Source organism: Tamandua tetradactyla, chromosome 11 (assembly GCF_023851605.1).
Source record: "Tamandua tetradactyla isolate mTamTet1 chromosome 11, mTamTet1.pri, whole genome shotgun sequence".
Lineage (NCBI taxonomy): Eukaryota > Metazoa > Chordata > Mammalia > Pilosa > Myrmecophagidae > Tamandua > Tamandua tetradactyla.
The window spans coordinates 66250143-66274274 of NC_135337.1; the positions used below are offsets into that span (position 1 = coordinate 66250143).

The 24132-nt window shown below is 36.3% G+C and overlaps 1 protein-coding gene and 1 long non-coding RNA gene across 6 annotated transcripts in view; both read right to left on the reverse strand.

The window, feature by feature from the left end:
- Positions 1-24132, reverse strand: part of PRKN (parkin RBR E3 ubiquitin protein ligase) — a 1515422-nt gene that overhangs the window by 1319971 nt on the left and 171319 nt on the right. The window lies entirely within an intron of this gene.
- LOC143650242 (uncharacterized) overlaps positions 4219-24132 on the reverse strand; it is a 37752-nt gene continuing 17838 nt past the window's right edge. For both annotated transcript variants that reach the window (XR_013159453.1, XR_013159454.1), the window contains exons 3-4: positions 7145-7208; positions 4219-6311 (exon numbers count right to left, since the gene is read on the reverse strand). This is a non-coding gene — a long non-coding RNA (uncharacterized LOC143650242). The remainder of the gene's footprint in view (positions 6312-7144; positions 7209-24132) is intronic.

Consider the following 24132-nt stretch of genomic DNA (forward strand, 5'->3'; position numbering starts at 1 on the left):
ATAGGAGACCACATGAGAAACAGCAGAGGGCAAGGCAACCACAATCAGTTTGGCATTGATAATACTGCAGTTTCATGCTCACAAAGTGATAAAACATAAAGCTGTGTAGTCAGAGGGTGGGACTGCAGAGGGCCCTGCATACTAAGGAGGAGGAAGTTAATGATTAGCTTATATGAGAATCTAGTAAAAAGATGATAAAGGCCTTGAATAGTGGTAGTGCAAGAACAATTTTTAAAAAATTGATTTGAAAAACTTTTAGTACATGAAATTTGTAATTGGTCAAATACAGAGAGTTAAGGGAGAAAGGTGAGACAATGAAGAGTCTAGTATGGGTGATTTGGAGATATGGCCTCACCAAGTGAGAAAAAAGTGGGTTTCAGGATTAAGATGATGGTTTTAGCTGACTTTGAGATGTCTGTGGAACATCCAGGTGAAGCTATGCAGTAGGCAGGGAACTGATCTGGGGATCAGGGAGAAGTCTCGGCATGAAGCTACAGAATGAATACTAGCATATTTGTGATGTGCTGGAATTATGCTTGTCACTTGGATAGCCAATCAAATGAAGAAGAGGAGTTCAAAAAAGGAACAAAGAATAAAATGCAAGAGAAATATGAAGAGAACCAGGGGTGCAAATAAGTAATTACTGAGCACCATCAATAAAACATTAAACCAGAATGTGAGATTCTGTGCCCTGGAATGTCGTATCAGGGTCACTAAGTTCAAAAATTCCTTCAAGAACAAGTATAACAAAAGTATAAAGGAACTGGAGGTGTAGGGTTGCTTAGAAAAAAATTGAAAAAAGAAAAATACCAATGCAAACTGAGGCTTAACCATTTGGTGGGCCTTTGACTAGTCCCCATCTCTTCACCCATCAAAGTGAAGAAATAAACATCTGAAACTTTTTTTCCACTCTCTAATGTCACAGTCCAGCAGACAAACTAGATACGCAGGGGTCTTACTCTGGGTGCCTTCTGATCCTCCCAAGAACTTCCTCAGTTAACTGACCTTGCTATCCTGCAACTAAATCGTTTTGGAGCCTGAGAAAGGCCCAGCATTGGGCAGTCTGTTGGCCCTTTTTCCTGCCTCAGAGAGACTCCAGCCAATAAGAGGACACCAGCTCCAGGAATGAAGAGCAGAGAAAGAGATAAAAGGGTTAGTATTTGACATCTAACTGCCTATAAATATTTTTTCTGCTGTAAAGTCTGGGTATTAAATATATTTAATTTAACCACTCTATCCAAATTAATAAGAAATTAGGGATAGAGCAGGAGCTGAGAGTGAAACATTTTCTCTGTCCATAGCTGGACACAGCCAATCTGGTTTAGTGGATGAGAACATGGGTGTGATGGTTAAGCTCATGTATAGACTTGACCAGGTAATGTTGCCCAATTGCTTTGTCAAGGAAGCACTGGCTTGACTGATACTGTGAGGACATTTCATTGACTTAAATCAACAGTAAATTGATTGCATCTATGGCTGATGACATCTACAATCAACTGAGAAGATTATCTTCAACAATGAGAGAAGTCTCATGCAATCAATTGAAGACTTTAAGAGGAGAAGTAATGATTTCAACAGTCAGAAGGGAGAATTTCCATCTCAACTTTGGCCAGTCTGCTTCTCCTGGAGGATATGTCAGAAATCTTCATCAGAATTCCCAGCTTGTGACCTGTCCAACAGAATCTGGACTTGCCCCATTCCCACAGTTGCATGAGACAACTCTTATAAGTCTTCTTTCTATCTCTGCTGCTCCTATTTGGTAAAAGACATCATCATTTTTCACCTGGACTACTGCAACCACCTCCCACCATTCCAAATCAATTCTTCTATTTTAGATCATATTAGACTATGTCCTGCTTAACATCTTTGACCTGCTTCCCTTTGCTCTCAGATTAAACATCAATTCCTTATAGGTCTCAGGGCTCTGTACCCGATAGTCTCCCTCACCTCATCTCTATAGTTCTCTACTCACTAAGTCTGGCTATACTGGCCTTCTTTCTTTTCCAAACACATGTCTTAGTGTCTCCGATCTTACTCTTTCCATCTCCCTAAAATACTTTGGCTTCCTCATTCTTGTCATTCAGCTCTCCACTCAAAACCTACTCCCTCTGTGAGGCTCACCCTCACCATCCATTCTAAATTTACACCCTACACAGCACCGTGTTACCTATCATATGCCCAGCTCTATATTTGTTGACCTATTAAGTGTTTTCACCATTTCCCACCCTACCTGTTTTAAGCTCTATGAAAGGAGGTCTCTGTAATTTCCAGACCAAGCTCTTGTAAAACCAAGCTCTTACAAGGAACTCAGATATTGGATGAATGAAAACATACATAGCTATGCTTCAGATTTTAGATGATGTACCTTGATAAAATCTATAAGCAAAGTAAACTTGGAGATTATATAGAGAATCTAATCGTAACTTTGTGGTAGATTTGATTTGGTATTATTTGATCTGTCCTTGCAGGTTTCAGGTAGAGAGTAAACAGAAAAAATGTACAAGTAAATGAAAGCCAACAGCAATGAAGTCCGGCATCATTTAGCGCCGCTATATGTGTTTTCTTTTTAGTTACCATATCATACATGTTCAGTCCTCTTAGAAACACTATATATCTGGAGAACAGATCAACTCTCACAGACTGAGGTAGTAATTTGGTAATATTATAGTCATTTTAATCAATAAACAGCGAGTCTAGCAAAATCAGATCCCAAAGACCTCTTGCATCCTACTTTAGTGAGAAAACAGAGGCCATTGATCAGGAATAATCCTCTCCTTTGCCCCTTCCCAATTTACTTTCCCAGCACCAATGCTGTCTACCTTCCCCTTTGCTTTAGCAGGAGACATCCTTCCAGCCAGCTTTAATCTCAGCACCTTTGGATTCTGTCCTCTACTATCTCCTTTATGAACAATCTCAATCATGTGTGTGTGTATATGTGTATGTGTGTGTGTGAATGCCCAAATGGGCTGAGAAGATCAGAGCACAACCCAGGAGCTTGTAGGGCTTCAGTGTGCCATGCTGAATAAGCTAAAATTTCCAGAAATACCCATATATGGAATTATTCCTTACTGTGATTTCCTATATAATGTTAAATAACTCAGTTTTTACAGTAAATGCTATATACTACTGCAGAATAAATACTTAACACTCATGAAAAAGAATCCATGGCTATATAAAACACATCTGAGACTTACATAAGATTTGAAACTAAGTTCTGATATTAATTTTTTTTGTGATCCAGGATAAGCCATTTGGACTCTCCATCTTCAATTTTGTCATCTGTAGAGTGAGTACAATGGGATGGCACACTATGTTTTGTCAAAGTATACAAATTACTACCCTGATGGGCCTCATGTAGACAGACATTTTTAACCATTACAAAAAAACCCACAAAATCCTCTGGCTGAAAATGTCCATCAACAGACGAGTGGCTAAACAAACTGTGGTATATACATACAATGGAATATTATGCAGCTTTAAGACAGAATGAACTTATGAAGCATGTAACAACATGGATGGACGTAGAGAACATTATGCTGAGTGAGACTAGCCAAAAACTAAAGGACAAATACTGTATGGTCCCACTGATGTGAACCGACATTAGAGAATAAACTTGGAATATGGCATTGGTAACAGAGACCATCAGGAGTTAGAAACAGGGTAAGATAATGGGTAATTGGAGCTGAAGGGATACAGATTGTGCAACAGGACTGGATACAAAAACTCAAAAATGGACAGCACAATACTACCTAATTGTAATGTAATTATGTTAAAACACTGAATGAAGCTGCATCTGAGCTATAGTTTGTTTTTTTAAATACATTTTTTGTATTTTTATTTTTTTCTCTATATTATCATTTTATTTCTTTTTCTGTTGTCTTGCTATTTCTTTTTCTAAATCGATGCAAATGTACAAAGAAATGATGATCATACATCTATGTGATGGTATTAAGAATTACTGATTGCATATGTAGAATGGAATGATTTCTAAATGTTGTGTTAATTTTTTTTTTAATTAATAAAAAAAATGGTTAAAAAAAAATCCTCTGGCTGTGTCCAGCTATAGATAGAGAAAATGTAGAGTAATTGAAACATCTTCATGTAGAAAAATAGTTTTATAGAAGCTGGGTTACTAGACTCTTCCTTTAAGAATCTCCTTATTTAAATTAAAAAAGTCCTACCTGGAAAGCAAAAATATTATCAATTCTATTTAAAAAAAAGTCAAAGGACTTTTACTAGTTTTTTAGTAAAATTAATCAGGAAAACATGAGTTATAATTTTTATCATATAGACATAACTTATCTATTCATTTTTTAAAAAAAAAATTATGTTCCAGTGGCTATACAACTGTTCTAAAAAATTGTGTGACCTAAAAAAAAAGAATGTGTGTTCCTTCCCTTATCCCCAAGTATTTATCTGTTACAACCCCTCTTTTCATTAAAAATGGTATGCATAGTCAATAAAAAACAATAGGAATGTTTCTTTGAAATTCTAATTGTTAAACATAAATATCATCGACCATCTTTTTAAAAACCCTTTAAATACTCACTTCTCTAAAATCATCTCTATTAATTTTGTTTACAACTATTTCTTCTACCTTTTGGGTATTTTGTTCTCCATCTTTATAGTTAGCCTGATCCCAAAAGACAGAATGAGTCCTGAGCCATGGAGTCTGAATCGTATGCAAATGAGCAATCCTGCAAAATGAAATGCAGGCTTACCTTACAAGTCAAGCCCTCAAACCCATTATTTTTGACGTGTACACCCTTTTTACCAAGTTCACCAATGCAAATGCTGCTTCTCTGATAAGGCAAGGCTGCTTGGGTCCCTATCTCTAACACATCTCAGGCTTAGGAGCTTATTTGGAGATCTCCCTGCCCCGCTTTTTGGTTTGCAGACTTTCAGCTTTCCCAAGCATAATCTTCCTTCCTTAAGGTTCATACCACATTCCAATTTTACCACCGTTTTAATTTCCTCCCTGTGAGGACCTTCTAACTAGTCACTTGAGGACTGTAGCCTTCCACACTGCAGTTGAAACCACTGTCTTTGTACAGATGGCGCCCATGCTCATCTGAGAAACCCAGGGAACAATCTTGCTTCTACTTCCTCCATGTCCCCTTCCATCAGGCAGCAACTTTGAACCTCAGTCTATTTCCACTGCAATAGTTTGAACTTTGTAGATCTCAGAATTGCTCGACTACTGAAGTTCTAACATACCAGTCCCCATCCTAGCTTGACATTTACATTGCATTGGCTAATTAACCTCTCTCTGCATCTGTTTCCTCAGCTATAAAACGGGAAGAACAATAATGTCACCTTCATAGGGTTATTATGAAGATAAAATGAGTCGTTACATGTAAAACTGCATAAAAGAGTGGCTAAGTGTTCAATAAATGTTAGCACCTAATACCACTCTCTCCTCTTGATTGTCATCTACAATTTCCTGTCTCATCAGCTCTTATGTCCCCCTTCTAAATCTCTTTGTTCTTCACCTGCACATTGTCTTTCGGTTACATAATTTTTTACTTGTTTTTTTTTTAATTTCAGTAGTTTGAATTACATGAGTTGTACTAATGGATGACATCATAAAAATAGGTCAAGTAATACTAATATGTCTACATCATGATTAAGAATCATATGTTTTGCTCTACTAGGCCCACTCCCATTCCCCAGCCACAATAAACTTGTTTAAAAATTTGGTTATTATCCTTTCATACTTTTCTCTTGCTTATATACACTTGAAAATTAATGTATATAAATGTTTTCCTTGTCATATAAAGGAACTAATTCATAGCATATTTTATTCCAAATTATGTGTTTTCCCCAATAATGTATCACAGATATTCTTGTGCCAGTTTTCTTTTTAATGGTTAAAATTTTCATGTCTAGATATTCCAAACTTTATTCCAGCTTTTCAATATTAAAGGATGTTCATATTAAGTATTTTGCGACTACAGAAATTAAATAGCAATGTTTTACTTAAACCATTTTGAACATGTACCCTTTACATTTCAGCACTTTTGTTTCTGATTGATAAATTCATAAAATAGGGCTTCTGTTTCAAAGCTTTATGTACTTGCACATCTGTGTAGGAGAATGGAAACTGCTACTTACTACTCACCCAAGCCATACATCTCACCATCTCAATCAACTCCTTTTTTCCCCTTCTCCTGCCTGAATCATATTTGCCACTGTTATCCAACCCTGTTGGATAACAGTTTCGCTACTTCTTTGGTTTGCATGATAATTGTCTCTCTCTTGGGCTATTAAAATGGTCTTCCAATATTTCAACCTTTCAAAACATTCTCCACCTTAATAAAAAGTTATTTTTAAAAAATATAAAACAGATTTTGTTAGACATCTACTTAAAATGTGTCTCAATGGTTACATGTATATAGGTCCAAACACTGTATAATTTGTGCCCTTAGGCCCATAATATTCTATTTTCAAACACAATAAACACTTTTTCTAGATCTCTTGCTTGATTGTGTACAACAGATTTTATCCCTACCTCCTCTCTGGCCACTCCAGAAAATGAATACAGTATTCATTTTACATAATGTAGTCATAAAATATGAACATCGATCATCTTACCTCCCTTGGTAAAACACATAATCATTAAGGCAAGCCAAACCTAAAATAGCATGCTATCTAGAAACACGGAAAAATAAGCAAATAAACTGCTCATCGGGAAAACAAAATTAACATTGTACCAGGTATACTGCTCATTTGAATAAGGTACAAATAGATACAGAAACAGATTTACCCAACATTAGAATGTCAGGTTGAATTTGGAGTCCTGCAGACTTCCCTAGATAATCATCACCCCACATACACACAAAATAGTCTATCTTATTGTAAATTTTTATTAAGATGACAATTGAGACATAAGATTTGGCAGCCCACATGGTGTCTCAGTAACGAAAGATTCACCATCAGTTTTGACAGCTCAGTTTCTCTCTTCCAAATGGTAAATGTGACAAAAATAAATGTCAGCATTTCCAGCATATTCTAAAGATAAAACATAAAGGAAAAAATGATAGTCTTGACTACTTAATTCTTTAAAATGTCAGTATGGCAACACACATACATAAACATATGCATGTAAATTAAAAGATATATGACTGTCTAGAAATCTACAAACCTGGAGGTAGAAATCTCGGTGGAGCAGAGGGGTAAGGATCAAAGAAGAGATATTAAAATAATGCCTAAAAGATAAAGAAAACAAAATAAACATTTTTAATTTAAAAGAAAAAGTTTCTGGACTTCCGGAGAAGATGGTGGCTTAGTAAGGAGTGCGCGTCTTAGTTCCTCCTCCAGAACAACTACTAAAAAACTAGAAACAGTACAGAACAGCTCCCGGAGCACGACAGAGACCAGACACACAGTGTACCCCATTCTGGAATGGTTGGGCCAGCTAAGAGACTCCGCTGTGGTGAGGTCCCCGAGAGGCACGCGCTTCCCCGGGCCGCGGCAGGTGGCGGCCGGAGCCCCTCCCTCCCTCCCTCCTTCCCGGGCCAGCTGGGAGCTTCGGATCGGCGATTCCCCAAGCCACGGCGGCCGGTGCCCATCCCCCACATGTAGCTTCCCGGGCCAGCTGGGAGCCTCGGATCGGCGGTTCCCCAAGCCGCGGTGGCTGGCGACTGGAGCCCCTTCCACACACGCAGTTTCCCGAGCCGGCTGGGAGCCTCGGATCAGTGGTCCCCCAAGCCACAGCGGCCGGCGCCCCTCCCCCACAGGTGACATCCCAGAGGGAAAGGAGTCTCCAACAGTAGTAGAGACTGAGCCCAACCTAACACCAATAGTGGCATTAATGAACAACTTCTGACTACTAAAAATAGGCCCTCAGCTCAGGCGAAACTGATCAAGGCGGAAGTCGCCTATTGGGCTAACTGAAAAAGAGGAAAGGGGGCGAAACAGAGCCTTCTGCGGCTGTTTCTACAGAGGCTTTGTTGCCTCTGGGCTCAGCGCTGGCATTAAACAGGTTGCAACTGCCCCGAACGCAGAAACAGGCTGCTTTCAGGGCTCTCTACCACCTGAACCTTCCCCTCGGGAGGGGTGAAACGCAACTCAGGTGCAATCCCTCTCTTAAGGAATTCAGATCCCAGGACTTCACAATTTGAAGTCATTAAAACAAACCTAAAACCTTTCCTCTGTCTCTACCACACACCCAGCAGCGAGAGTCTTCCAAAGTTAAAGGAGCCACAACATCTTTGGCTGGTGGGACCTGCAGACAGACAAGGACCACATACTGGGCAGGATAAGAAAAACAGAGCCCAGAGACTTCACAGGAAAGTCTTTACCTGCTGGGTCGCACACTCAGGGAAATCTGATTAAATGCCCAGACGCCAGCAAAAAATAATAAATCATACCAGGAAAATTGAAGATATGGCCCAGTCAAAGGAACAAACCAATAGCTCAAATGAGATACAGGAGCTGAGACAACTAATTCTGAATATACGAACAGAAATGGAAAACCTTTTCAAAAACCAAATCAATAAATTGAGGGAGGACATGGAGAAGGCATGGGATGAATAAAAAGAAGAAATGGAAAGTCTGAAAAAACAAATCACAGAACTTATGGGAATGAAAGATATAGTAGAAGAGATGAAAAAAACAATGGAAACCTACAATGGTAGATTTCAAGACACAGAGGTTAGAATTAGTGAACTGGAGGATGGAACATCTGAAATCCAAAAAGAAACAGAAACTATAAGGAAAATTTTGAGCAGGGGCTCAGGGAATTGAATGATAATATGAAGCGCACGAATATTTGTGTTGTGGGTGTCCCAGAAGGAGAAGAGAAGGGAAAAGGAGGAGAAAAAATAATGGAAGAAATTATCACAGAAAATTTCCCAACTCTTATGAAAGACCTAAAATTACAGATCCAAGAAGTATAGCACACCCCAAAGGGAATAGATCCAAATATGCGTTCTCCAAGACACTTACTAGTTAGAATGTCAGAGGTCAAAGAGAAAGAGAGGATTTTGAAGCAGCAAGAGAAAAACAATCCATCACATACAAGGGAAACCCAATAAGACTATGTGTAGATTTCTCAGCAGAAACCATGGAAGCTAGAAGAAGGTGGGATGATATATTTAAATTACTAAAAGAGAAAAACTGCCAACCAAGACTTCTATATCCAGCAAAATTGTACTTCAAAAACGAGGGAGAAATTAAAACATTTTCAGACAAAAAGTCACTGAGAGAATTTGTGACCAAGAGACCAGCTCTGCAAGAAATACTAAAGGGAGTACTAGAGTCAGATACGAAAAGACAGAAGAGAAAGGTATGGAGAAGAGTGTAGAAACAAGGAAAATCCGATATGATATATATAATACAAAAGGCAAAATGGTAGAGGAAACTATTACCCAAACACTAATAACACTAAATGTTAATGGACTGAATTCCGCAATCAAAAGACAGACTGGCAGAATGGATTAAAAAACAGGATCCTTCTATATACTGTCTACAGGAAACACATCTTAGACTCAAAGATAAACATAGGTTGAAAGTGAAAGGTTGGGAAAAAATATTTCATGCAAATAACAACCAGAAAAGAGCAGGACTGGCTATACTAATATCCAACAAATTAGACTTCAAATGTAAAACAGTTAAAAGAGACAAAGAAGGATACTATCTACTAATAAAAGGAACAATTAAATAAGAAGACATAACAATCATAAATATTTATGCACCGAATCAGAATGCCCCAAAATACGTGAGGAATACACTGCAATCACTGAAAAGGGAAATAGACACATCTACCATAATAGTTGGAGACATCAATTCGCCACTCTCATCAATGGACAGAACATCTAGACAGAGGATTAATAAAGAAACAGAGAATTTGAATATTACAATAAATGAGCTAGACTTACCAGACATTTATAGCACATTACACCCCACAACAGCACGATACACCATTTTCTCAAGTGCTCATGGATCACTCTCAAAGATAGACCATATGCTGGGTCACAAAGCAAGTCTCAACAAATTTAAAAAGGTTGAAATCATACACAACACTTTCTCGGATCATAAAGAAATGAAGTTGGAAATCAATAATAGGCAGAGTGCCTGAAAATTCACAAATACGTGGAGGCTCAACAACACACTGTTAAACAACGAGTGGGTCAAGGAAGAATTACAAGAGAAATTCGTAAATATGTCGAGGTGAATGAAAATGAAAACACAACATATCAAAACCTATGGGACGCAGCAAAGGCAGTGCTAAGAGGGAAATTTATTGCCCTAAATGCCTATATCAGAAAAGAAGAAAGGCAAAAATTCGGGAATTAACTGTCCACTTGGAAGAACTGGAGAAAGAACAGCAAACTAACCCCAAAGCAAGCAAAAGGAAAGAAATAACAAAGATTAGAGCAGAAATAAATGAAATTGAAAACATGAAAGCAATAGAGAAAATCAATAAGACCAGAAGTTGGTTCTATGAGAAAATCAACAAGATTGATGGGCCCTTAGCAAGACTGACAAAAAGAAGAAGAGAGAGGATGCAAATAAATAAGATCAGAAATGGAAGAGGAGACCTAACCACTGACCTCACAGAAATAAAGGAGGTAATAACAGGATACTATGAACAACTTTACGCTAATAAATACAACAATGTAGATGAAATGGGCAAGTTCCTAGAAAGGCACGAACACCAACTTTGACTCAAGAAGAAATAGATGACCTCAACAAACAAATCACAAGTAAAGAAATTGAATCAGTCATTCAAAAGCTTCCCAAAAAGAAAAGTCCAGGACCATATGGCTTCACATGTGAATTCTACCAAACATTCCAGGAAGAATTAGTACCAACACTGCTCAAACTCTTCAAAAAAATCGAAGTGGAGGGAAAGCTACCTAATTCATTTGATGAAACCAACATCACCCCCATACCAAAACCAGGCAAAGATATTACAAAAAAAGAAAACTACAGACCAATCTCTCTAATGAATATAGATGCAAAAATCCTCAACAAAATTCTAGCAAATTGAATCCAGCAACACATTAAAAGAATTATACATCATGACCAAGTAGGATTCATCCCAGGTATGCAAGGATGGTTCAACATAAGAAAATCAATTAATGTAATACACCATATCAATAAATCAAAGCAGAAAAATCACATGATCATCTCAATTGATGCAGAGAAGGCATTTGACAAGATTCAACATCCTTTCCTGTTGAAAACACTTCAAAGGATAGGAATACAAGGGAACTTCCTTAAAATGATAGAGGGAATATATGAAAAACCCACAGCTAATATCATCCTCAATGGGGAAAAATTGAAAACTTTCCCCCTAAGATCAGGAACAAGACAAGGATGTCCATTATCACCACTATTATTCAACATCGTGTTGGAGGGTCTAGCCAGAGCAATTAGACAAGAAAAAGAAATACAGGGCATCAAAATTGGAAAGGAAGAAGTAAAACTATCACTGTTTGCAGACGATATGATACTATACGTCGAAAACCCGGAAAAATCCACAACAAAACTACTACAGCTAAAAAATGAGTACAGCAAAGTAGCAGGTTACAAGATCAACATTCAAAAATCTGTAGTGTTTCTATACACTAGCAATGAACAAGCTGAGGGGGAAATCAAGAAATGAATTCCATTTACACTTGCAACTAAAAGAATAAAATACTTAGGAATAAATTTAACTAAAGAGACAAAAGACCTATACAAAGAAAACTACAAAAAATTGTTAAAAGAAATCACAGAAGACCTAAATAGATGGAAGGGCATACCGTGTTCATGGATTGGAAGACTAAATATAGTTAAGATGTCAATCCCACCTAAATTGATTTACAGATTCAATGCAATACCAATCAAAATCCCAACAACTTATTTTTCAGAAATGGAAAAACCAATAAGCCAATTTATCTGGAAGGGCAGGGTGCCCCGAATTGCTAAAAGTATCTTGAGGAAAAAAAACGAAGCTGGAGGTCTCATGCTGCCTGACTTTAAGGCATATTATGAAGCCACAGTGGTCAAAACAGCATGGTCCTGGCATAAAGATAGCTATATCAACCAATGGAATCGAATAGAGTGCTCAGATATAGACCCTCTCATCTATGGACATTTGATCTTTGATAAGGCAGTCAAGCCAACTCACCTGGGACAGAACAGTCTCTTCAATAAATGGTGCCTAGAGAACTGGATAGCCATATGCAAAAGAATGAAAGAAGACCCATCTCTCACACCCTATACAAAAGTTAACTCAAAATGGATCAAAGATCTAAACATTAGGTCTAAGACCATAAAACAGTTAGAGGAAAATGTAGGGAGATATCTTATGAATCTTATAATTGGAGGTGGTTTTATGGACCTTAAACCTAAAGCAAGAGCACTGAAGAAATAAATAAATAAATGGGAGCTCCTCAAAATTAAACACTTTTGTGCATCAAAGAACTTCATCAAGAAAGTAGAAAGACAGCCTACACAATGGGAGACAAGATTTGGAAATGACATATCAGATAAAGGTCTAGTATCCAGAATTCATAAAGAGATTGTTCAACTCAACAACAAAAAGACAGCCAACCCAATTACAAAATGGGAAAAAGACTTGAACAGACACCTATCAGAAGAGGAAATACAAATGGCCAAAAGGCACATGAAGAGATGCTCAATGTCCCTGGCCATTAGAGAAATGCAAATCAAAACCACAATGAGATATCATCTCACACCCACCAGAATGGCCATTATCAACAAAACAGAAAATGACAAGTGCTGGAGAGGATGCTGAGAAAGAGGCACACTTATCCACTGTTGGTGGGAATGTCAAATGGTGCAACCACTGTGGAAGGCAGTTTGGCGGTTCCTCAAAAAGCTGAATATAGAATTGCCATACGACCCAGCAATACCATTGCTAGGTATCTACTCAGAGGACTTAAGGACAAAGACACAAATGGACATTTGCACACTAATGTTTATAACAGCATTATTTACAATTACAAAGAGATGGAAACAGCTAAAATGTCCATCAACAGACGAGTGGCTAAACAAACTGTGGTATATACATACGATGGAATATTATGCAGCTCTAAGACAGAATAAACTTATGAAGCATGTAATAACATGGATGGACCTAGAGAACATTATGCTGAGTGAGACTAGCCAAAGGACAAACTAAAGGACAAATACTGTATGGTCCCACGGATGTGAACCGACATTAGAGAATAAACTTGGAATATGGCATTGGTAACAGAGACCATCAGGAGTTAGAAATAGGGTAAGATATTGGGTAATTAGAGCTGAAGGGATACAGACTGTGCATCAGGACTGGATACAAAAACTCAAAAATGGACAGTACAATACTACCTAATTGTAATGTAAGTATGTTAAAACACTGAATGAAGCTGCATCTGAGCTATAGTTTTTGTTTGTTTGTTTTGTTTTTTTATATATATTTTTTGTATTTTTTTATTTTTTTCCTCTATATTATCATTTTATTTCTTTTTCTGTTGTCTTGCTATTTCTTTTTCTGAATCGATGCAAATGTACTAAGAAATGATGATCATACATCTATGTGATGATATTAAGAATTACTGATTGCATATGTAGGATGGAATGATTTCTAAATGTTGTGTTAGTTAATTTTTTTTTAATTAATAAAAAAGATATATGACTATCTATAAAAATAAATAACAAAAATTAAAGAGTTCCATCTTTAATCTATAATGAGCTCTAAAAAAATCCAAGTAAAAAATAAGCAAAGGATATGAACAGATAATAAAGAAGAATCAAAATTCCCAATAACATAGGGGTCAAAAGTCAAGTAAACAGAAAGTAAAATAAAATATCAGTTTCACTTATAACATTAGCAAAGATTAAAAGGAAAATAACAATCTGTGTTAATGATGTCATGGAATCATAGATTCTGATTTCAACCTCTTGTGGGAACATAAACATCCATTCAGAAGGTCATTGGGCAATTTGTGTCAACATTTAAAATATGTATTTTTGTCGAACCAGCAACTCAACTAATAGGAACTTATCCAGAGAAAAGACTCATACAAATAAATAAAATATTATTTATCTATTTAAAACAACAACTTAAATGTTAATCTGTTATTAAGTAGAAAACATGTACAAAACAGAATGAATATATAATAAGCTTCTTTTTAAATTCAAAATATGTATTATAAAAAAAAGGTATGCATGTGTTCATATGTGCAGGTCTAAAATGGTTTGGACAGTTCCATAACCTACGGTTAATAGCAGCTATTTCTTGGAAATAGACATACATATGACCTTTATTTTCCTTCTTATAACTTTTTAAATTTTATACTTTTTTAAACAAAAACTATGATTATTTCTGTAATCAGTATAACAATATTATTTTTTAAGTTATGCTTTGTTTTGAAAAAAAAATTAGATTACATGTAGTCATGAAACTGAATATAAATTAAGAAAGGAGTACATATGGAAAAGGGAGGAAGGCAATCTTAAATTATAAAATCTGATCACATATTCTTTTTGTTCATCATTCAGAATATTTTTTCAAGTGGTTTCAATATAATAAAGGCTTAAATGTTTTGCTCTAAGCATTCTTGATTTGATTTTTCACACATAGCGTATTTTAAGGGCTGTTCATTTGATTGCATTTGGTTCATTTAAACTCATCTCATCAAAATGCACAATTTCTAAGAGCTATTTTATCTCCAAAAAAACCCACATTTAAGTCTAATTTATGTCCTATTTTTCTTAGAAAAAGGAAAACAAATGTTGCTAAAAGTAAAGGAACTTACGCTCTAACAGTTCAAGACTGACACAGAAGTAACTGAAGTACCAGGAGACCGAAAAGCATCCTGACCTTCAATTCTCATGCAAAGTTTATCTGCCCATACACAATTCCTCAATCAGCATTCTACAGAACAGATGGAATCAAACTTCCCTATCTTAGAATTTTACATCCCATGTGTTTCAACACAGAAAATGAATGGCAACCTATTTCCAAGGAATCAGGATGTTTTCAACCTTAGGCAAACACTCAGCCAAGGAAGAAACTGTCCAGTGATTTCAACGAACATTTATAAGCAATCCGGTGGTAAAATTCTGTATGCCTGGACAGATTGGCAGAAATCACTTGTCAGTATTAGAGGTTAATTGAAAATAAGTTTGCCAACTTTCTACTGCTAATGCCTCTCAGAATTGCCCGGAGGACCTACACTCCCAAGAGTGACCTTGCCTTGAGATCTGCCAAGGACAGACCTAGATTAATTTAAATTATAATTATTATACTTATCGTGGTATAATCATTAGCACTATCCTGGCATAATTAGCTATGGTGTTCCCTTTCAGTTTGGATAATGAGTTATATGATTACTCCACGCTACAACACTGTGACTGGCCCAGGCCCTCCTGGTCCCTAGTTCCTATTTCTCAGGGTCTGGTGCTGGCTCTGTTTCTTTCAGGACCCCCCGTTGCTCAGGAAAGTGCTATTTGATCTTCTGCTTGATAGATTTTTTTTCACATGTGCAGGAACCGGGAAATGAACCCGGGTCTCCAGCATGGCAGGAGAGAACTCTGCCACTGAGCCACCGTTACCTACCCGTCTTGACAGATTTTGAGCTTGTGGCTTCTCACACTGAATGAACTCCCACATGAACTGAATTTACCAGTAGACACCAAACTCCACATCATCCTAGGCACTTCTGGACCTGAAGCTTTCCCCCATCTTAGAATGGGATCCAAAGTCTATGCTCTTTGTACTTCCTTCCCTCTTTCTCCAGTCCCATAATTTCAGTCCCACCAAATCCCTCATTTCCTTTCAAGACTGATATTAAATACGCTGATTCCTCTAACTAGGATGACCTTTCAAATCTTTTGTCTACCAAGTCTAGCAAATATTTAACCTACGAGACCCAGTTTAATCATCTCTTCCCTTGCAACTCCTAATCCATCCAGTGTCATATGTACCCACTTTCTTTTTGTGGGCAAAACCTACACACACAGACATTCTTACACTTACACAGACACACACATGTATGGTTATTGAGCTTAACCATTTTTAGAATGTATTAAATGTGGTCTATCAGGAAAATTATCTCTATGATTAGATACTTTCCTCAGTATGACATATCTCCTTTTTATATATATGCAAATATACATGAGGTATACTAAAGGATTTGGAGTTCAGGCAATGGTCAATTGGGAGACACTGTACTTCCAGAGGCAGGGAGCTACCGTGATCAACTGGTGCTTCAAAAAATCTGGGAGTAATGTCAAGAAGGGATCAGGAAGCAATTTAGCTACTGCCAAATCAAGGCTATGGTGACAATGTCCTATAGTAGGATAGTGACAATAGTAGACAGAGAAGAAGCAGAAAATCTAAAGGATGTCCTACAATAAATGACAGGATCTGGTTAAAAAAAAAAAAACTTTATGAAACCCATGTCTTTTGAAAAGGTCCACACCATTGTGTTGGGCTATATGCAAAGAGAGATAAATATAGAAGCTCTCCCCTCCCCCTTTCCATAGAAATCTTTTGTCTGAACAAAGTGTTTATATTTGTATGTGTGTATATATACATATAATATTTATATATGTATGTATAGGGTGTGTGTATTTATATTTGTATAGTTGAAAGATAAAGTTGATCCTCTGAACTTTGGAAAAGCCAGGCTCAGATCTCAGATTAGTGTAACATCTGCAGTAGACTCCTGAGGTTTGTTAAGTGCAGCGCTTTGGCTCTTTCTTCAGAAATCAAAGCAAATAAAAAATATATATTTTAGTAGTAATAGTAGTAATATTACACAGCACTATGCACTAAAAATCCAGTGGAAGGCCAAGGCTATTTGCTGGCCCAAGAACACATTAATATTCTATACTCCTTGGGTACAAAGATGAAGTCAGTGCCAGAAACAGAAACATCTCTTCCTAAAGACAGAGCCAAAGGGCCAGAGCAGGTTCAATGAGGTGTCATCACTAAGGTAAGAGGCAGTCACAAAGGCTAATAAGAAGATTAAATGTATTTAAAAAGAAAGCTGAGACTAATATAAATTTGATTTCCTTTCCTCCAAAGATATCAAGCATCTGATATATAAGAGGTTAAGTGAAGGGCAAAAAAGATGGTTAGATTCATAAGTGATTCACTTTTGAGGAGAGATTTTGAAAGATTATTTAACTTAGAATGAATAGCAAAATATACAAGGTAGTTATATGGTCATTAATGAAAAAACAGAAATGGATATTAAATCCCTAACTCACCAGTGCTGTGGTCCAAACAAGAAAAGGAAGCCAATGTTCAATTTTGTTGAGGAACTACTTAAATAATTTGTGGGTCCTCATATACAAACATAATTATTAAAATAGATTTTAGGAGGTTTCTTCCAACTAACAGAACTGAGCAAAGTAAAGGGAATTAGTTTAACTGAGCCATCTTTAAATTTTTACGTAATTTACTTTTGGAACACAGTTATGAGAGGGCTAGCCAAAACTCGGATGTAAAGGTAGGGTCAAAGGAAGAAAAAATCTTCTCTCCTCAGTGTTAATCAGATGAACTCACTCACAAAGGGTATGAATAAAAAAATTAAACAGACTTAGATAAAAATTTGAACTTTATTTCTAAACATATAGTGCTAAATACTATTATTGTATATTTAAATTCTCTGTGGTTACTTTCTTTCTGTAAAATATGAATAAACAAATTAATCTCTTTGATGACACTACTATATATTTTATATATTACATATCAATCTCTGAAGAGAGCACTGAAGCAAAGAATTTCAAGGTTATATATGCAAAATATACATTGTAGAATGAAGTTTTGCCCTTCTACAAAGTTTTAATTGCTTTATAGATCTTAAAACTTATAAAATTAAGCCTTAAATATTTTTAAAAGGAAAATAAAATACATTGAAATAAAAACTCATATATGTATGACTTCAAAAATATGAAAGCTGAATAAATTTTCCATGTCTGGTTATTCCTAGTTTTAGAAGTTAAAAAGCCTGAAGATTATGATGCCTGTGTTTTTTGTTTTAACATAGTTTATCCTTTCATATAGATAGTAAAAGTGTCTCTGAATGAAAACATCAGGGAGTTATGAATATAACTCTATTTACATGACCAAGTTCAAGTTCCAATTTCTACGACAATGTCTGCAGTACTCTATTCCTCTTAAAACCAGAGCCACAGGCTTTTATATTCAGTTCTCCTGGCACATTAATTAACAGAACCCAAGTGGATGGTTAAATGGTTGGTTTTCGTCTGAAGCTTTTGAATCCCACCAGCTTGTTTCCAAAAACTTATTGGTTGTTTTTAAATAGTACCATTATATCTCTGATCAAACATAAGAGTAAATACAGCATCAAGAAAAATAATTCTTTAAGTTTCTGTTTTGTAACACATTCTAGCTAAATGCAAAGATATGTCCATGAAAACATGACTGTTTTATGTGGCAAAAGCTAGATGGGGCTTTAGTGTTTAGAGTCAGCCTCTGAGGTAACCAGTAAGGAAAGACATAAAATGATAAAACTGTGAGGAACTCTTTGTGGATTACTGCTTTCTATCTCTTGAATTTCCTTTTTCTCTCATAAAAATAAAAAATAAAAATAAAAACCAAACAACAACAACAAAAAACCCCCTTGTGAAAGAATACAGTTCTTTCATATCCCCAAAGAACTGACTAGTGCCGGGAGAATAAGTATATTCCTCAAGGCTTCCTCTAAGTGGCATAATCATTTTTCACTGATAAATCCAACAATTATTCCTGAGATTGATGTGTTGATTTAGTACTGCTCAATCACTCAGAATTTCTTTGTTTATGCGTTCTCCCAGAGGGCAACCATTCTAAAGAGTTATCCTTCTCTGCATGCTGCAAGATCCATCAACTCTCAGTGAGCACAATTAAAGGTTCCCCCCAATCAAACAGAAATAGATAGCATTTAAACAATTTATCCTATAAAACATACACACACACACACACGCACACACAGTCTAAAAAATGAAAATAAAACAGCTACCAGGAAATCCATACTATTATAAAACCCACCATTTCATACTCTGAAATCATTTATTTCTACTATCTTATGGAAAACTTGGAGATTAGTGCATTTCTGTAACAAAGATCGACTGTATGTCCATCTGCCTGGACTAAAAACATAGAATTCTGTATACAAAATAGTACCTTATTTACCTTTAAAGTATGTCTTTACGAACATGAAGGAAAATCTCTTAATTAGTGAATAAACAAAGTCAACCGCTGAAACTAGCCCTATGTGGGTTCTGAAAATGTTCGAGTCCTACCCCTAAAAAGAGTTTAAACAGAGATATTACTAGTAAGGAGCAGAGACTGTGAAAAATTATCCAGACAAAATAATTGGAATAATGCACCTTATTTCTGAATCCAGGAGTCAAGAAGTGAATCACCAGTAAACAGTCTGATTTATGTTTCAATATCATTATATTCAGCTTCCATAATGATTAAGAAAAAAGCCAGCCATATGATGAATTTGGGGCATTTGCTATAAAAATACTCTCAAATACTAAATTGTTCAATTCGTAAAGACCTATTCAATAAATACTTTTCTTGATCTGTACCAGAAATTGTTTTATTTTTATTAGGTAATGATTTTACAACTACGTTTAGCCCAGAGGATGCTCCAAACTAAATGCAATATTCAATCACAATAACTATTTTGGCATATCTAAAACTGCTCTGCTTAACTGATCTATGTCCCCCACTAGCTGATTCATTTCCCTAACACATCCCATCTCTCCCACCACCAGTTGGCTGGATTTGGCTCTACTTTGCTCTTCAAACTAATTCCCACATTCATGAAAATTCTTTGGCTTCACTTCTTTATTCCACAAATATATACTAAAAGTCTCCCAAGCATCATGCAGCCCACTAGACATCGGTATTCTCAGACCTTTTCAAACCTATCAGAATTTCATTCTTCTCCCATGTTCAGTTAGCACTTCCTTAAGTTTATAAATATGGATAATAAGATGTACAAAATGCTCAATAAATGTTAACATAATTTCTGTTGCCATGTTCCAAGGGAAATACACTGACCATTCCATAAGATTTATGCTATGTAATTATCACATCAAACTTATAATCATGGTATTAATATCATCTCCAATATTACAGAAGATGAAGTTAAGCTTAGAGATGTTAAGTAACTCAACTGTTGTTAGATATGTGCCAAGTGAAGGAGCCAAGACTTAAACCCAGTTATCCTGTCTTTATATCCACTGGGCAAAAAAGGGGAATGTTATATATGAGTTCAGTCAACTGAAATTATAGAAATTAAAAAGATGTTATTTTGGGAATGGACATCATAATGATGCCAAGTACCATTTTGCTAACTATGTGACTGTAAGTATCTTAGATTTGATACTATCTTGATATCAACAGCTTAGTAATACTTGTCTTTCAATAGTTAGCATATAAAAAGATGCTTCTATTTCAAAAAGAAATTAAAATATATTCTGCTAATGCAATCCCAGAAATCACTGTAATCACGTTTTAAAAAATGTTCTGTTACAATGATAAGAAATCTGCTTTTAGATGTTCATGGAGGGGACAAAGACATATGATAGCCTTTTTAAATATTAGTTCCATGATTGCCACTAACTGAGTAATCACCTCCATTACCATATTCTCATTGGTAAGTAAGTATCCTGGGAATCTCAGAAGACAAAGAGGCACTGTGTGATCTTTTCCAATTTAATTATGAGTTAAAAGGGGGAAAAGTCACAGCTATCAGACTGGAAATCCACCATGAAGGGCTATAAACCAGGTTTTAATTTTACAGCTTCTGCATATTAAATCTGATATTAAAAGGCAAACAGATTTTCTAATCAAGAAAATGGATGACTTTTCCCCTGAAACAGAAAGAGAAGCACTAAAAAAATGTGTGCTTGAAGTACAGAAAGTAAGAGAAAAGGAGAGAAAGTAGGCTAAAAAGTACGTGGAATGTTAAAGCTTGCAATGAAAAGAATTGTTGATTATTAACAGAATTCACTTCAGTTCACATGGGTGCCTTATAACCAAGTATTTAGGATTTAACAAAGATTATGATTACTGAAACATTATATAGATATTCTTTTTAATTTTTTAGTGTATTAGAATAGTCAGAAGGAAATACCTGAAATACTGAACTGTAACCTAGCTGCCTTGATCTTTGATAATGATTGTATAACTTTATAGCCTTTATCATAAGTCAGAACCTTATGACCGACCCCACTTGTACCCCCTTATCATGTTTTCCAACTTTAGAGTCTTGTGCTCACTAAAGACTGCCCCTAATATTTACCAGTGAAGTGACTTGAGTCAGTCCAGACCTAACCCATCCCAAGTCCAAAACTCTCTTGCTAGACGGAGCTGGATCTGATGAAAATTGGCTGGCCTGACATGAGCAGTAGAACCCTCTGCTTTTGATCAGTATCAACTTTATGTCCACGTGACAAGCACTGTGGCAGGCCCCCCACGGTGCAAAGGTGGCTGAAACACCATCCCTACCACTCACGCTCTGTTAGTCTAACACTCACATAAAGGTAATGTGGGCAGTGTTGCCATATGCACTCAAACAACCACATCTTGTGCAAGAAGGGTATGATCGATTCATTTCGCTAGCAAGAGGTAGGATTTAATGGAAAACATAAAGTTGGCATAAAGTGACAGCCACTGAACTCTGACCATTCCGTACACTCGGAAGCTACAGCTGTGGCGCCAGCATAAAGGCCAGCACTGTTTCTTTGGGTGGTGGCAACTATCAGAAAGGGAGGCAGGAAGCCTCAGGGAAATCAGAAGCCCCTTAACCTTACGTAACAGCAGTCAGATACCAATGAATACCAGGGTCATTGCTGCATTGTTTTATTATTGTGCAAAGAATAGAGTAATCTGATAATTATTACATATTTATATTTCACTATGTGACCAAGTACAAACAAAATAAATTAGCAATCAGGTAGCAGTGATTTATCATTAAGGATTTCAAAATAAACTGCCTTGACAATGGAAAAACGACTTGTCTCAGAGAGAAGCATTAGAAAGAGAGCAATAATGATGAGCAAATATAATTCTTCCTCTCTCAAATCACATGCAGAAAAAAACGGGAGGAAAGTTGTAATTATCTGTTGCAAGGAGACTAAGCATTTCTCATAACTTGTGCTTTCAATACAATAAATATAATTTTTTCACATCTCCTCCTGAAAAAAAGTAGGTATAGCACATCAATTTATTTGAACTAAATGAGCTTTACTGAAAGAACGACCTAGTTATATTCTTTTATTTTTTTGCATGCTGTAGGGCGGGGTCACATTTCATCCTTTTTCCATGCGAGTTTCCCATTATTGCAGCACCATTTGTTGAATTTTTTATTGTTTGTTTGCTTGTTTTTTGCAGAAGTGCATGGGCCGGGAATCAAACCTGGGCCTCCCGCATGGTAGACGAGAATTCTACCACTAAAATGCACTTGCATCCCCTCCTAGTGATATTCTTGATTTGGAAAGTAAGACAGTAATCTAAGGTGAAGGAATGGAAATTTCCTCATAGAGTCGAGGATGATGGAGGGTAATATTCTTCCCGTGACCAAAAAATTTAACAAACAATAGCAAACTAGGATTTGAAAAAGCAACCAAATTTTCCAGGAAAATGGGAATGGCATGACATTCTTTGGGCACCTGGGCACTGGTCTCAGGAGGTTCCCCAAGTCTCCACTCCCTACGCCCTTTGAGCTTCATTATAGTAGAAACTGGTTTTTATTAATGTTAACACACGGTGATATAAATAAGGCTCCTGAAGGGTTCTTGGCATGTGGGAGGTGCTTAAGAAGTTGTAGCTGTTGTTATGATTGCTGTGAATATCAGCAGGATGAAGAAGTTTCTCGCACCCTCCAACTCTACCCTCCCCTACGACTCTCTCTTGTCCTTTTTCTTTTCTTCCTTTTATCATTCTGGCTCATCAATCTCATGCTGGTACACCCCAGTTGAAATTCCGTGACTTTGACACATTTATGACCTTCCCCCAATCCTTATTGGGTTCCTTCTAGAGCTATTTTTGTTTTCCTCTTTTTCCTCAAAAATATGAAGTTTACATTTTTCCTTTAGTAAAATAGTAAGTGATCACTATAGAATAATTTGAAAATATAAAAAGATAAAAGAGGAAATCAAAACAATATTATAACCCCTGTGACTCAAAAACAGAGATTTGTTAACATTTGTTTTCTTTCTTCCTGGCTTCATTCTTCGGGGGGGAAGAGGGATGGACAGTGATGGTGCTTTAAACAGCTCTACTCATAAGGCAAGTAGATTTATTTTGTCTTGCTTTCAAAAAATGAACATTATAATGACTGGAAATGTGTATTAAAACAGCAAATTTACGATGTAACCGAATAAAATGACTATAGATCTAAGCTTCCCAAGATCCACTTAACAGCAAAGTTGTACATTAAAAGAAAAAATAAGCTTACTGCAAAAATCTGTATTTTTATGTAATATTTTCAGTCACTATCAGAAACCTGATCTTGTTACTCTTTCCCTTTTCTTCCATTAAAATCTGCCTGGCTGTTGGAAACACACATTAATGCACTGGTTATTTTATTGTCTTATGTTTTTGATACTGTTGTCACAGTAATATTGTAATTTATCTTTTTATCACCCTCAGAAGCTAGAATAGACTTTTCACACATAGTAGGCAGCAAGTAAAGAACTTGAATTGGACCTGCTTAGTAAGATTTCAATTACAAAGGGAAACGTCTCATTAAGGATTAAAGAATTTGGGAATGAAGCACCAAGTAAATGTATTTCTTGGATGTCATCCACTGTCCTGATAAAATTTTCACAAAATAGAATGTGTATGAGCGTATGTGAATATGTGACACCATCTCCACAAATCCCAGATGGCTTCATTTTAAAAGTAATTTTCTTCTCTTTCCTGTTAAAATAAAATGTATACATTTTTTCATAAATAAAGTAATAAATACTCAAAACAGAATTTTTCTACAGCTATAGAAAAAAAAAACAACTCTGGACTTTACATGTCAAACAGTAACATGTTTAGAAATATTAACTTTTTTGCTTGTTTGTTTTTTTGCATGGGCGGACACCGGGAGTCAAACCTGGCTGGGTCTTCGGCATGGCAGGCAAGAATTCTGCCTGTTGGGCCATGGT